Genomic DNA, 15,487 nt, shown 5'->3' with positions numbered 1-15,487 from the left:
CGCTCTTGACCCCACTTCCCCCTCCAGTTATTGTCCTATCTCCCTACTACCCTTCCTTTCCAAAATCTTAGAACGAGTCATCTACAATCGATGCCTAGAATTCCTTAACTCCCATTCTCTCCTAGACCCCCTCCAATCTGGCTTCCGTCCCCTCCACTCTACCGAGACTGCTCTCTCTAAGGTCACCCATGACCTCCTTCTTGCCAAATCCAATGGCTCCTACTCCATTCTGATCCTCCTTGACCTCTCTGCTGCCTTTGACACTGTCGACCATCCCCTCCTCCTCCGTACCTTATCTCACCTTGGCTTCACGGACTCTGTCCTCTCCTGGTTCTCCTCTTACCTCTCTGGCCGATCATTCTCGGTCTCCTACGCTGGAGCCTCCTCCCCCTCCCATCCTTTAACTGTTGGAGTTCCTCAAGGGTCAGTTCTTGGCCCTCTTCTGTTCTCCATTTACACTCACTCCCTCGGTGAACTCATCCGCTCTCACGGCTTTGACTACCATCTCTACGCAGATGACACGCAGATCTACATCTCCGCCCCTGTCCTCTCCCCCTCCCTTCAGGCTCGCATCTCCTCCTGCCTCCGGGACGTCTCCACCTGGATGTCGGCCCGCCACCTAAAACTCAACATGAGCAAGACTGAGCTCCTCATCTTCCCTCCCAAGCCCGGTCCGCTCCCAGACTTCTCCATCACCGTGGATGGCACGACCATCCTTCCCGTCCCGCAGGCCCGCAATCTCGGTGTCATCCTTGACTCGTCCCTCTCGTTCACCCCACACATCCTATCCGTTACCAAGACCTGCCGGTTTCACCTCTTCAATATCGCCAAGATCCGCCCTTTCCTCTCCACCCAAACGGCTACCTTACTATTACGGGCTTTCGTTATATCCCGGCTAGACTACTGTGTCAGCCTTCTCTCTGACCTCCCTTCCTCCTCTCTCGCCCCGCTCCGGTCTATTCTTCACTCCGCTGCCCGGCTCATCTTCCTGCAGAAACGATCTGGGCATGTCACTCCCCTTCTTAAACAACTCCAGTGGTTGCCTATCGACCTCCGCTCCAAACAAAAACTCCTCACTCTAGGCTTCAAGGCTCTCCATCACCTTGCCCCTTCCTACCTCTCCTTCCTTCTCTCTTTCTACCGCCCACCCCGCACGCTCCGCTCCTCCGCCGCCCACCTCCTCGCCGTCCCTCGGTCTCACCTATCCCACCGTCGACCCCTGGGTCACGTCCTCCCGCGGTCCTGGAACGCCCTCCCTCCTCACCTCCGCCAAACTGATTCTCTTTCCCTCTTCAAAACCTTACTTAAAAATCACCTCCTCCAAGAGGCCTTCCCAGACTGAGCTCCTCTTCCCCCTCTACTCCCTCTGCCATCCCCCCTTTACCTCTCCGCAGCTAAAGCCTCATTTTCCCCTTTTCCCTCTGCTCCTCCACCTCTCCCTTCCCATCCCCACAGCACTGTACCCGTCCGCTCAACTGTATATATTTTCGTTACCCTATTTATTTTGTTAATGAATTGTACATCGCCTTGATTCTATTTAGTTGCCATTGTTTTTATGAGATGTTCTTCCCCTTGACGCTGTTTAGTGCCATTGTTCTTGTCCGTCCGTCTCCCCCGATTAGACTGTAAGCCCGTCAAACGGCAGGGACTGTCTCTATCTGTTGCCGACTTGTTCATCCCAAGCGCTTAGTACAGTGCTCTGCACATAGTAAGCGCTCAATAAATACTATTGAATGAATGAATGAATTCTCCCAGTTTTTTCTCAACCCCAACCTAAGCTGTTATGAAATTGCACATTCTCTGGCCTTCCTGCTTCTCCAGCTCCCTCCACCAATTCTCTGCTGTTCCTCACAGCATTATCTTAGCAACAGTGTCATCAAAAGAAGTGAAAAACTACTCCTCAGTCTTCTTTGCCTTTCTACATTAAAGGCAGTGCAAAAATGTTTTGCCCTGATCCATATCCTGATATGCTAGTCAGGGTTCAACCAAGGAAGACTGCTTTGCCATGGTCCTCTTCCACTAGTTTGGTTATTGTTATGGTAATTATTAAGAGCTTAATAAGTTCTTAATATGTGTCAAGCACTACGATATGAATGAAGTAGGTACAAGATATGGGATTATGCTTAAATATATTTGGGAGTGTCTAAAAAGACAGGGAATAATTACAAAAAACTGTAAATATTGTAAAAAAAAAAAAGGACACTTCCTTAAAGAAAGGGAACAAGAAATAAAATCATAATATATAACCCCTCAAAATGCTCAGTATTTCTGATAGTAATGAGCAAATAAATAGCCATCTTCCTGATACTAGTCATTTATCAATTCAGAAATAACTCAGTAGAATATGTTGACTCTCTGCTATGTGCAGAGCCATTTACTACGTATTTTGAAGAGTATATTAAAACTGAAATCAATCAATTTATCAATCAATCATATTTATTGCATCCTTACTGTGTTCCAAATGCTGTACTAAAAACTTGGAGAAATAAAATAAAACAGAGTTGGCAGACAGGTTCCATGCCTACAAGCTTATAGTTCTACAGTCTAATCCTGGCTCCACCACATCTGCTTTGTGACCACTTTACTTTTCAGTGCCTCAGTTACTTCATCTGTAAATTGGGGATTGAGACTGTGAGCCCCACAAGGGAAAGGGCCTGTGTCCAACCTGATTTGCTTGTATTCACCCCAGTGCTTAGTATAGTGCTTGGTACACAGTAAGCGCTTAACAAATACCACTGTTATTATTATTATTAGAAGGGGAGACAGACATTAATATAAATAAATAAATTACAATATGTATATAAATGCTGTGGCACTGAGGAAGAGGTGAATAAAGGGAGCAAATACAAGTGCAAAGGTGACACAGAAGTGGGAGGGGGAGAAGATGAAATGAAGATTTAGTCAGAGAAGGCCTCTTGGAAATGCACCTTCAATAAGACTTTGAAGATGAGAGAGTAATTGTATGTCAGATACATAGAGGGAGGGTACTCCAGGCCAGAGACAGGATGTGGGCAAGAGATCGGTACTGAGATGGACAAAATTGAGGTACAATGAGTAGGTTGGCATTAGTGGAGCCAAGTGAGTGGGTTGGGTTGTCATAGGAGAGCAGCAGATAAGGTAGGATGGGGCAGAGTGATTGCATGCCTTAAAGTGGAGTTTCTGTTTGATGTAGAGGTGGATGGGCAACCACTGGAAGTTCTTGAGGAGTAGGTGAAAATGAACTGAAGGCTTTTGTAGAAAAATGATCCCGGCAGCAAAGTATGGAATGGAGTAGGGGAAGACAGGAGGTAGGTTGAGAAGCAAGGAGGTTGATTCAGTCATCAAGGTGGATTAGGATAACTGCTTGGATTAATGTGGTAGCAGTTTGGATGGAAAATAAAGGGCAGACTTTAGGGGTGCTTTAAAGGTGGAACCAACAGGATTTAGTGACCGATTGAATATGTGGGTTGAATGAGAGAGATGAGTTGAGGATAATTATATATTCCAAGCTCTTTTGTATATTCCAAGCGCTTTTGTGTATTACAAGTGCTTAGTACAGTGCTCTACACATAGTAAGTGCTCAATAAATACTACTGAATGAATGAATGATAACACTAAAGGTATGGGTTGTAAGACAGGAAGATGGTGGTGCTGTCTGGGAAGATAATGAGTTCAGTGAAATGAAGCAATTGAAACACATTGCTTACCCTTGTTGATCTTGGAATCTGAGAGAGACAGGCAAGAATAAATTGAATGTGAATATTAGGAGAAGAAGGGAAAATGTAGATACAACTGAAAATAGCAAGAATAAGGAAAGATAAATGAATAATAAATGGAGTAGGTAGAATGATGCACTAATACTTGCAAAGGGTGACTGTTGGAATGACACAACTGTAAGGTCTTAAAGGCACAACTAATTGTTCTGAATGGTTTTTTAGTCCATCCACAAAAATAAAATACAAATAGTAAAACACTTCTTTAAATACCTGCTATCCCCCCTACTTGGACTGTGAGCTTCATGACAGACAGGGAATGTGTCTAACCTAATTAACTTGTATCTACCCCAGTGTTTTACATATAGCATGCACTTAACGAATACCAGAAAAAATAGTGACAGGATATTAAAAAAAAGACAAATCACCACTTACCTTGAAGCTGTCACCTTGAGTTAAATCTTGTTGCTGCAATATTATCCAAATTAATTGAGTTTAAAATGCCCAGACCATATGTTGAGTTAGATATAAAATATCCTTTGAAGGCCACAATGACATTTAGAATCAGTGGAATTTAATTTTATTATATCTGCTTTCTTCACATCCAATCATTCAAACGGTAATCCAAACTATCAAGGTAGCTCACTGCCAAACTCTTGGAAAATGAAGAAACTTCCAAAGAATTCAGCAAATTCACAATATCCCTATTGTGTCAAGATACCCAAGAACTAATAGCACAAGGATAATGAATTGATGCTTATCCAAGGTACTTTCATCCAGGCAACCCTGAGATGTGACCAAAAGAGTCTGTGGATTTCAGAAGAAAACACAGATATACTGGGCCATTCCTGGCATCAGTAACACCTGAAATACAGCTAAAGAAGTACTATAAGCAGGGCAAGTGTCTACCAACTATGTTATACTCTCCTAAGTGTGAATACAGTGCTCTGCACACAGTAACTGTTCAATAAATAGTATTGGTTGATTATAAGTCATATTTCTGATGATTTTCTGGAACTTGATAACATCAGTGAATATTTTTTCTCCCATTTTCTTCCATTCTCTAGGCTTTTCCTTGATTGATTATTTAATAATGGGCCAAGAAGTCAGATTTCATAAGCTACATGTAACTGTTAGTCACTTACTACACATTGAAAAGAAGTGATTATATGAAATACAATCCTATCTATATTTAGCTCAGCATAATGAAGAGATAAAGAAAAATTCAGTTAATGAAGTTATAACCATTGTTAGAGAAAAGGATTAAGTTTAGCATCATCCACCTATGTCCTAGGCATCTCTCCAAGAAATATCTATTTTCTAATTGTGTTTTTCATCCAATATAGCGTCTTGTATGTTAAATATAATGTGTGTTTTTGTATCTTAGAAGGGTAATATTTTGGTATCATGCCAGTAGGTTGAAATTTGTTTGAACAACTCTGCCTGATATTTCGCAGAACATCTTCAGTATGGCTTTCTGAGCGATGCCATTTATGTAATTTATAGTGCTATCAACAGCATCTGGTGTTACTATTGAATGATTGGTGTCCCCAAGTTTGCTGTTCTGCTGACTTATTGATTGCAATCAGAACCAGCTAGTACAATGGGAAAGTATGGTCGAAGATCCAAAAACAATATTATGGTATTTGTTAAGAACTTACTATCTGCCAAGCACTGTTCTAAGTGACAGGATAGATACAAGGTAATCAGGTTGTCCCACATGGGACTGACAATCTTCATCCCCATTTTACAGATGAGATAACTGAGGTGCAGAGAAATTAAGTGGCCTGTACAAGGTCACACAGCAGACAAGTGGCAGAGCTGGTTTTAGAACCCACGTCCTCTGACTCTCAAATCCGTGCCCTTTCCACTAAGCCACGTGTAATCAAGGCAATGTTTAATCAGTCACATGTAGCCAATGATGTTAGCTCTTGGTCATGGAAAACAGACACCTCTCAGAACATTCTGGTTCGAGGTTGTGACAACCAGTTCCACTGTTTCCCACAATTAGGAAGGGAGGAGGAAGCCAGAAGAGTCAGTCCATGATGCCCTTCCTTGAGAGAAATGAAAATGTGTAATTAAGCCTATCACAAAGAAGGATTGTGGAGGCAGTAGGGGGGCCAGATTGCAAAAGGAGAAGATTTTTGACCAACTTGAGGAGAGGATGGTGAGTCATGTGCTTGGGAGAGCATCACAGGGAAAGCTGTTGCTGTGGATGCTGCAAGGACACAGGGTACAGTGAGGGATTAGAGAGTATCCTGGATTAGGTTTATTAGGACATGCTGGAGATACAGGCTCCAAAGTTAGGACTTCAGAGGACTGATGCTCCTGGCCCCAAAGTGGAGAAAGTGTGCTAATATACACTGCTTCCAAACCAGAGGATGAGACTGGAATCTGTGATGCCCCCACAGAAGAGTGGAAGGACCAGAGGAAAGTGAGCCCCAAATGTTGATATAAATACACAGGGTCCTGGGGAGCAAAAATATGATTCAGGGGAAGGGGACAGGGAAGGAGGTTTGAACCGGATTTGTTTTCATTGTTATCCCATTAAACTATTGTATGCTGATATCTTAGAGCTTGGGGTCTCCCTGCAGTGGGGTTTGGGGGAGAAGCTCTGGGATCCTGGGATACACATGGACATGGGCAGCCGAGGCTGCAGGAGAAAGTGCTTTTTCTGAAAGCTTATTTTAGTTAATCCTGAGAGGAGGACAGTATGCCAGGCCTCATGTTCCCTAGGGAAATGGCTGGGCATCAGTTATAGGTATCCATATATGTATCCTCAGATTCCCAGGCCCATACTTTCCACCAGGCCATGCTGTTTCCCATCTCTGCAGGCACAACACACTTGAACACACTGTGGGCTTACAGTAGATCTCATCATCACTGTACCACTGTAGAGAAGCAGAGAAGTAGAGAAACACTGTAGAGAAGCAGCATGGTGTAGTGGATAATAATAACAATAATAATAATGTTGGTATTTGTTAAGTGCTTACTATGTGCAGAGCACTGTTCTAAGCATTGTGGGAGATACAGGGTAATCAGGTTGTCCCCCGTGAGGCTTACAGTCTATCCCCATTTTACAGATGAGGTAACTGAGGCGCAGAGAAGTTAAATGACTTGCCCACAGTCACACAGCTGACAAGCGGCAGAGCTGGGATTTGAACCCATGACCTCTGACTCCCAAGCCCATGCTCTTTTCCACTGAGCCACGTGATAGAGCATGGGCGTGGGAGTCAGAAGGTCTTGGGTTCTAATTCCGCCTCTGCCACTTGTCTTCTGTGTGACCTCAGGCAAGTTACCTCATCTGTAAAATGGGGATTGAGCCTGTCACCCCCATGTGGAACAGGGACTAGGTCCAACCCGAATTGCTTGTATCCCAAACAGTTAGTTCAGTGCCTGTCATATAGTAAGTATCATATATCACTATTTTTATTTCTCACTTCCCCAACTACCTCTCTGCTTTCCCAACCTCCTAATGTGTTACAATCTTCTCTCTTAAAAGTTGTTTTCTTCCTCAATAGAGACTTGTAGTCTTTAAGCTCATTCCATTTATTTCAGGCCATCATGTTCCACTTGAAAAATCTAATCTCTCCTGTTTTAGTTCAAAAATCCACAGTTTAACAACTCTTTCTCTGCTAAATTATGCACACCCTATCCCTCCTTCAATCTTCCATTACCAATGCACAGTTCTGTATCACTTCCACTGTATTTAATCTAAACACCAGGCCAACTTCTGATATTTCCAATTCACCTTATTATTTGCTACAGTATTGTCCTCTCTTCAGTCAAGCATTATTTCTCTTCCCTTATCAACTCATGTCAACTGTCTCCATGAATTATTCCAGAATTTTAATGCCATCCTGAAACATCTAGACTCTCCAACACCCTTAATGACCTTGTCAATCAGCTGCATAGCTTATAAAACCAAAATCATTAAGCATGGGTTCTCCAAAGCATTCTTCCCAAGCCCCCAACCCTCTCAACTCTACCACTCTACATCTACTCTCATGCTCTCCAACCATTTCCTAAGTGGGGAGTTCAGTATTCTTTCTAAAACTACACTGCTATTCTCTCATAGGAGAGAAGATAGAATGTTAGCACACCCAAATATTAAGCTACAGTGTTTGGAATATTTCAGGCACTCAGTTAACACTATTGATTTGTTGACTATCCTTTACTGGACATTTGGGAAAGTTACCATGGACTCACCTGGACTGTGATAAAACCTATTCTTTAATTATGCTCTTAATGGGAAGCAGCATGGCATAGTGGATAGAGCACGGGTCTGGGAGTCAGAAGGTCATGGGTTCTAATCCCAGTTCTACCACTTATCTGCTGTGGCCTTGGGTAAGTCATTTCCCTTCCTCTGTGCCTCAGGAACCTCATCTGTAAAATGGGGGCTAAAACTGTGAACCCTATGTGGACAGGGACTGTGTCCAACCTGATTTGCTTATATCAACCCCAGAACTTAGTAAAGTGCCTGGCACATAATAAATGCTAAACATATATCATAATTATCATTATTATTCAGCATCATCTCAAAACAAATCCCAAGTGCCAGTTTGAGTCCCCAAGGAATCTAGAACAAATTGTCCTCAAGGGGAAGCAAATTTTAACTCTCTCTCTCATTAAAGAGGTGGAGTGTGTATGCTTGTGTGTAAATATGTATATATTCATATGTAGTCCAGAGTACAGTTCAGAACTTCTGGTCTGGTGATGAACTAAGTAAAATGAATTTTGCAAATTATGTATCCATTTGGTAAACAAAAGAAAGCAATTGTAAGAAAGAGCTAGTATCAGGAGAATGTGTTTGTTTAAAGTTGCAATATCAGTTGAAATAATAAATACCTAGTGAAAATTATGAAGACATTTATTCAGTGTATATTATGAAATTCAAAGATACACCTTGAAATGTTATCTCTCTCAAACTAAAGTTTAGAATTTTTATCTCACATCACCTCAATATTTTAATTTAGCTGTTTAGATCCATCATGTAATTTCAAGAGAGAAAATATGCTCTTAAAAATTATTCATTACCTAAAAATTATTTCAATCTTTGATAACATATGTATTCTTCTGAACTATATTTTATTTCAAATAGGAATAAAGAAATGAAATAATAGTTATAAAGAAATGTATCAGTGATAATCAAGCTCCTACCTCTATTCATCTTTAGCCATTGTTCTCTTTCTGTTCTCACATTCATGATTTAAAACATGTTCATTATACTGAATTAAGAAAAGAAACTGCCTTAATAGCCAATGAGATTGAATTTAGTGATCATCTTTTAATTTAATGAGGATGTCATTCTAAAGTTCTAAATGTCTGGTTTAGTCTATTTCACCACTTTTATCATAGCAATTACATCAACATAAACAACAATTTGGTGACTCAACATGCAGTAGGAAAATTACTAACTTCCATTAAAGTCAGTTTATGACCCTTCAGAGTAAAGCTTCTGTGCTGCAAACTATGCTGAGACTAAATTTTTAGTCATTTTGTTCTGCTTGAATTGTATTGCATACCCCCTTAGGTTATTCTGTGAGTCTTCATAACATAAATCAAAATAATTCTGGGATATATGTTTGTATTGTGGTTGTGTATGTGGTTATTACCTTAGGTTTGGTACCTCTAAAATATTTTTTGTAGAGGCAGCAATGTGAACTGACGACTTGCCCTGAGGATTTCATTCCTTGCGGAAAAATGGCTACAGGCTCATTTTTATTTTCATAGTCCCCAAACAACAGTTGTAAATTGATTAACCTAGAATGTATGTATTTTTGAGCCAGAAAAATGAATGGATCTCTAATGGACTAAAAAGCAGGAGTTTTAGTCTTTCATGTATTCAGTTCTAGAGAAGCAGCATGCCTCAGTGGAAAGAGCACTGGCTTGGGAGTCAGAGGTCATTGGTTCTAATCCCAGCTCCCTCACTTGTCAGTTGTGTGACTTTGGGCAAGTCACTTAACTTCTCTTTACACTTGCCTCATCTGTAAAATGGGGATTAAGACTGGGAGCCCCACGGGGAACAACCTGATCACCTTGTATCCCCTCCAGTGCTTAGAATGGTGTTTTGCACATAGTAAGCACTTAACAAATACCATCATTCCATCATTATTATTATTATTCTACAAATTTGATTATGGATTAAATCAAAGTAGACAGTCTTGGATAAAACCCCCCAAAATTAATAAAAAATATTTTGATAAAATATATTTTTCAGTATTACTCATAATCCTTCTGAGAAGAAACTGAAATCACTCATTTACATTAGTTTCCATTGAGAAATTATTCCTAAATTCAACTGAGTAGATTGGAATAAAAAATTATCAGTATTCAAACTGTGATGCATTTTTTTCTCCGATGACATAATAATACCAGGGGATTTGAATTAAATAATTATGGGAGAGTGGAACTAGACTCCTAATTGGATGATAACACTTTCCTTTGACAGGAGAAGGATGTTTATAGGCCAAATTTAGGAGTTTTGAGTGCCAAGAAACTCATTATTACATGGGCATAGTAAATATGGATCAAGTCACTGAGAAAGTGATCTAAAAGTGAATAAATTAATTATAAGGCTCCTAGATTTTTATTCTACAGGGAAAAGAGGGTGAAGGTCATAGTACTGAAACTGGAAGAGAATTTAAATTATCTGTAAACATGCAGGCATGTTGAAAAGAATGGCCTTTTCCTAGTGTTAAAGCACAATAAAATGTACAATGAATAGCAACTTTAAAAAGCCCTGAGAGATAATTATCCTACAGCAGCTTTACATGTTATATGAGACACTTGAGAAAATCATACCAGCAATTATGGCTGATCTTTGCAAACAACTCCCACTGCTTGACCTATAAAAGACAACTTAGTTTAATATGTTAATATTGAAACATATTTCTATGAACCTAAAATCACCTTAGCAACTGACATCAGTTGCTCTAAGATATATAACACATATTCTAATCATAATTCTACTTCATATAAAATTTTTCCATTTCCCCAAATGCCCAAATCATGCCACTGTCTGCGTTATGACCTTGTGTAACTTCTCTGTGCCTCAGTTACCTCATCTGTAACATGGGGATAAAGACCTTAAGACCCCATGTGGGACAACCTGATTACCTTATATCTACTCCAGCACTTAGAACAATACTTGGCACATAGTGCTTAACAAGAACCACAATTATTGTTATTATTATAATTTAAGTGGACTATATAAAATAATTATTGAATGGCAGTTGCTATGTTTTGGAGGTGTCTTATTTGTGTGACAGTTATTCCTCACAGTGCATTGGATGAATTACAGTGAATTAAGATCTGGGTTCTATTCCTTTCTCTGCCATTTATCTCCTGTGACCACGGGCAAGTCATTTCACTTCTCTGTGCCTCAGTTACCTCACCTGTAAAATGGAGGTTAAAACTGAGCCCTACAAGGGACTTGGACTGTGTCCCAGCTGACTTGTATCTTGTATCTACTCCAGCACTTAGAACAGTGCCTGGTACAAAGTAAGTGCTGTATTTTAGGGCTGCTGAACTGTGGATAAACCATGTTCTCACAATGATGAATCCTGACTAGAAATTTCTATTAAGTTGCCCTGTGGTAGTAATTGATAGTAACAGTTCCTTGGAGGCCATTCACAGATGTTCTGAAAGTTTCAGATTAAAGAAAAGCTGTAGGAATGTTTCTATGTTTGCCATTTTGCTACTTGGTCTTGTGAACAAAATTGTCTTCCTCCAGAAAGCATATCATTTCCACGGGTGACCTGTGGGAGTGTAGGGTGCCAACACAAGAATGTTCATCATCGCCTAACTCTATTGTATTTTACTCTTCCAAGTGTTTAGTACAGTGGTCTCACACAATAAGCACTCAGTAAATACCACTGATTGATTAGTTGAGGTAGGGCTTTGAGGATTTAGAGACTTCTGGTGTTATGGATTTGAAAGGGAAGGGATTATAAAGCAGGAGAGAGGATACAAACAAGAGTAGATGATGAAGAGATTTGAGTGAATCACAGTGAATAGGTTGGCATTAGAGGAGCTTAGTGTTCAGTATAGGTTGTAATGAGAGAGAAGTGAGGATAGCTCAATCAGTTGATTGAGTGCTCTAAAGGATCGTGAGAATAATGCTTAATGTGGTGATGAATGGGGAACAATTAGAAGTTTTTGAGGCTTGGGAAGATATGCATAGAACACTTTTGTAGAAACATTCTTTGGGCTGCAGAGTGAAGTATGGAATAGAGAGGGTAGATAGAGGAAGCCCAGGGGTCAGTGAGGAGCCAGATGCAGTAATTGACAAGGAAAAATGCAAGTGCTTGGATCAGTTTTGAAGCAGTTTGGGCAGAAAGAGGACAGATTCTGGACATGGTGTTGGGAGAGAACCTACAGGATAATGCCAAGGTTGTTGATCAGGAAGGAATCAGCGATATATTTACTGTCTGCAGAGTACTGGATTAAGTACTTGGGCTTTGGGAGAAGAGAGTGGATATTTAGTAGTGCCTTAATTTGACACCTAAAAGCCAATTCTCAAGAATGTTTTCTACTTGCAGACAAATGGACAGCTGTTGGAGGTGTTTGAAGAGTGGAGGTATGGGTGCAAAATGATGTTTTAGAAGAATGACCAGGACAACATATGAATTATGGGCTAGAAAGGAGAGAAACTGGAGTCCAGGAGATGAGTGAGCAGACTGATGCTGGAGATAGTGCAATCACCAGGACCATTGTAGTGATCATTTGAGCGGAGAGGAGGGATGGTTTCTGGGAATATTGTTGAGGAAGAACTGACAAGATTTTTCAACAGACTGATTATGGGGATGGAACGAGAAGGGAAAGTACTAGAACACTATTCCACTTTTCCTGAAAGTAGCACTATGTTTTCCAAAGAAATATGACTCATGTGAGTCATATTCCTAAAGAAAGAGATGCCATCAGACTGATTTTCTCTAGATAATTACAGTAACTGAATATTGTTAGAGGACTAGAGCATGGAAGAGGGGAGAATTCTGGTTATTTGACAGTAGTAGATTTTGTTTTTGTAAGAACGTTGTGCTGCTTTTTGGTTAGGCTGTGCGGCTGATTCTCTTGAGAATGATTCAAAGGAATAGAGGGGAGGAGAGAGGGAGGAAGAAATGGGATGAAGTAAAAGAACAAGATCAATAGTATAGACAAAACTGCCACTGGATGACGATGGGTTGAACAATAAGAAGATACCCATATGTAGCAAGATAATCAGGTCATACACAGCTGCTTCTTGGGGAAACAAATTTAGTGTTTTTACCTCTGCTTTATCTTCCCAAATTTTTCTAACATTCTTCTGCATGCACTAGGTGCTCAAAAAATACTCATAATTGATTGGGCTGCATAAGGAATGCTTTTGACCTTAAAGCTTCACATGAAAAGTAATGGCCTGCAGGTGTCATCCAGTCCTATGAGTTGGTTTGTTTCAGGTAAAAGGTGAATCTGGGCAAATTCAGACCAACTGCAGATACTTTTCTGTTGTCCTTTAAGGCCAATGTTAAGTGGGCAGGGGCACTACCTTCAATTTAGGCAAGTCTCTTAACATACAGTGCTCACCTGTAAATAAGCCACACCTGCATAGTCCCTGTCTGCATAGTGACAGACAGGGATTTGAACTTGTGACCTGACTCCCACTCAAAGTTCTTCGATAAGGCCTCACTGTCTTCCACTGGTGTATGTTCAGCTGCACCATTCTTCTACCAAGGACTCCCTTTCATGTTCCACTAAACTGCATGACAGTGGAATCAACTTCCTTTTCTTCTACCTAACTGAATATGGGGAAAAAGAGAATCATATAAAGTGGATTTCTCTCCCCATTCAAATTCAACTGACCACATATCTGAAAAGCATTATTAGATCAACTTTCAATCTTCTGCTCTTTCAAAAATTGGCAAAATCCTCACTATTCCTGTAGTCTTTCCATATAAAGTCTGATCTTCTAAATCAATAGTGTCCTGATTCTTTTCCATTTAAAAATTGATTGGCCAAAGATAAAATGATAATGTCTCTTCCTGAAACCACTAAGCAGACATCAAAATAAAATTTAATTTGCAAAATATACAACTTAAGCAGATATCTGTCTCTGAGGTTTTACATCATGATCAGTAGGAGAAATTACATAAGTTAATAAAAACAATTAACAACATTGTGGTTAAAATATTGTGTAACTGTATATCTTTCCATTTATCATCAGAGAGTAAAAACAATCTTTAAAACATTTAAAACAAAATGGAATTTGTCTAATCCACATTGCTTCAGGTACTGATTAACAGTGGCATTTTCTTAAGGGAATAAAAAAAATTGAATTTTTTGCCATGAGCCTAAAAACATATTTTTCACACTATCAATAAATTACTAATTAATTTTCACAATGTGAGGCAATCAAATTGCATTTTTACCAGTGGAAACATTCAAGTTGTCAGTGCTTCTGTGTCAAGGCCAAAAGAAAATTAGAAAAGATCATTTTTCAGTCACGTAGTAAATGACATTCCATTCTCTCTTTGACTTATTATTACAAATAATAAGAGAAGCAGAGTGGCTCAGTGGAAAGAGCATGGGCTTTGGAGTCAGAGGTCATGAGTTTGAATCCCAGCTCTGCCACTTGTCAGCTGTGTGACTGTGGGCAAGTCACAACTTCTCTGGGCCTCAGTTACCCCATCTGTAAAATGGGGATTAATAATAATAATAATGTTGGTATTTGTTAAGCGCTTACTATGTGCAAAGCACTGTTCTAAGCGCTGGGGTAGACACAGGGAAATCAGGTTGTCCCACGTGGGGCTCACAGTCTTCATCCCCATTTTACAGATGAGGGAACTGAGGCACAGAGAAGTTAAGTGACTTGCCCACAGTCATACAGCTGACAAGTGGCAGAGTTGGGATTTGAACTCATGACCTCTGACTCCAAAGCCCGTGCTCTTTCCACTGAGCCACGCTGCTTCTAAGCAGCGATTAAGACTGTGAGCCCCATGTGGGACAACCTGATTCCCCCGTGTCTCCCCCAGCGCTTAGAACAGTGCTCTGCACATAGTAAGTGCTTAACAAATACCAACATTATTATGAAGCAGCGTGGCTCAGTGGAAAGAGCACGGGCTTTGGAGTCAGGGCTCATGAGTTCGAATCCCAGCTCTGCCACTTGTCGGCTGTGTGACTGTGGGCAAGTCACTTAACTTCTCTGTGCCTCAGTTCCCTCATCTGTGAAATGGGGATTAAGACTGTGAGCCCCACGTGGGACAACCTGATTCCCCTATGTCTACCCCAGCGCTTAGAACAGTGCTCAGCACATTGTAAGCGCTTAACAAATACCAACATTATTATTATTATTATTAAATCCAACTATGTCCACTGGGTAGGTTAGAGCAAGTCCAAAAGAGCCTTGCCAGGGACAGTACTTCTAGTGATTGGTTCACTTCCTAAGAAACATCACTAGGGAATGAGGGAAGACCAGAATGTTCCCTGGAAAAGGGAGAAAATGCAACTTTTTTTTTAACCCTTCAAAGCACTGGGCAAAGGCCAAAATACCCTCTGGAGTGATCTAACGATGATGATGATGTTGGTATTTGTTAAGCGCTTACTATGTGCCGAGCACTGTTCTAAGCCCTGGGGTAGACACAGGGGAATCAGGATGTCCCATGTGGGGCTCACACTCTTAATCCCCATTTTACAGATGAGGTAACTGAGGCACAGAGAAGTTAAGTGACTTGCCCACAGTTACACAGCTGACAAGTGGCAGAGCCGGGATTCGAACTCATGACCTCTGACTCCAAAGCCCGGGCTCTTTCCACTGA

This window comes from Ornithorhynchus anatinus, chromosome 2, assembly GCF_004115215.2.
Source record: "Ornithorhynchus anatinus isolate Pmale09 chromosome 2, mOrnAna1.pri.v4, whole genome shotgun sequence".
In the NCBI taxonomy this organism is placed as follows: Eukaryota; Metazoa; Chordata; class Mammalia; order Monotremata; family Ornithorhynchidae; genus Ornithorhynchus; species Ornithorhynchus anatinus.
Note: the sequence above shows the minus strand (reverse complement) of the source record.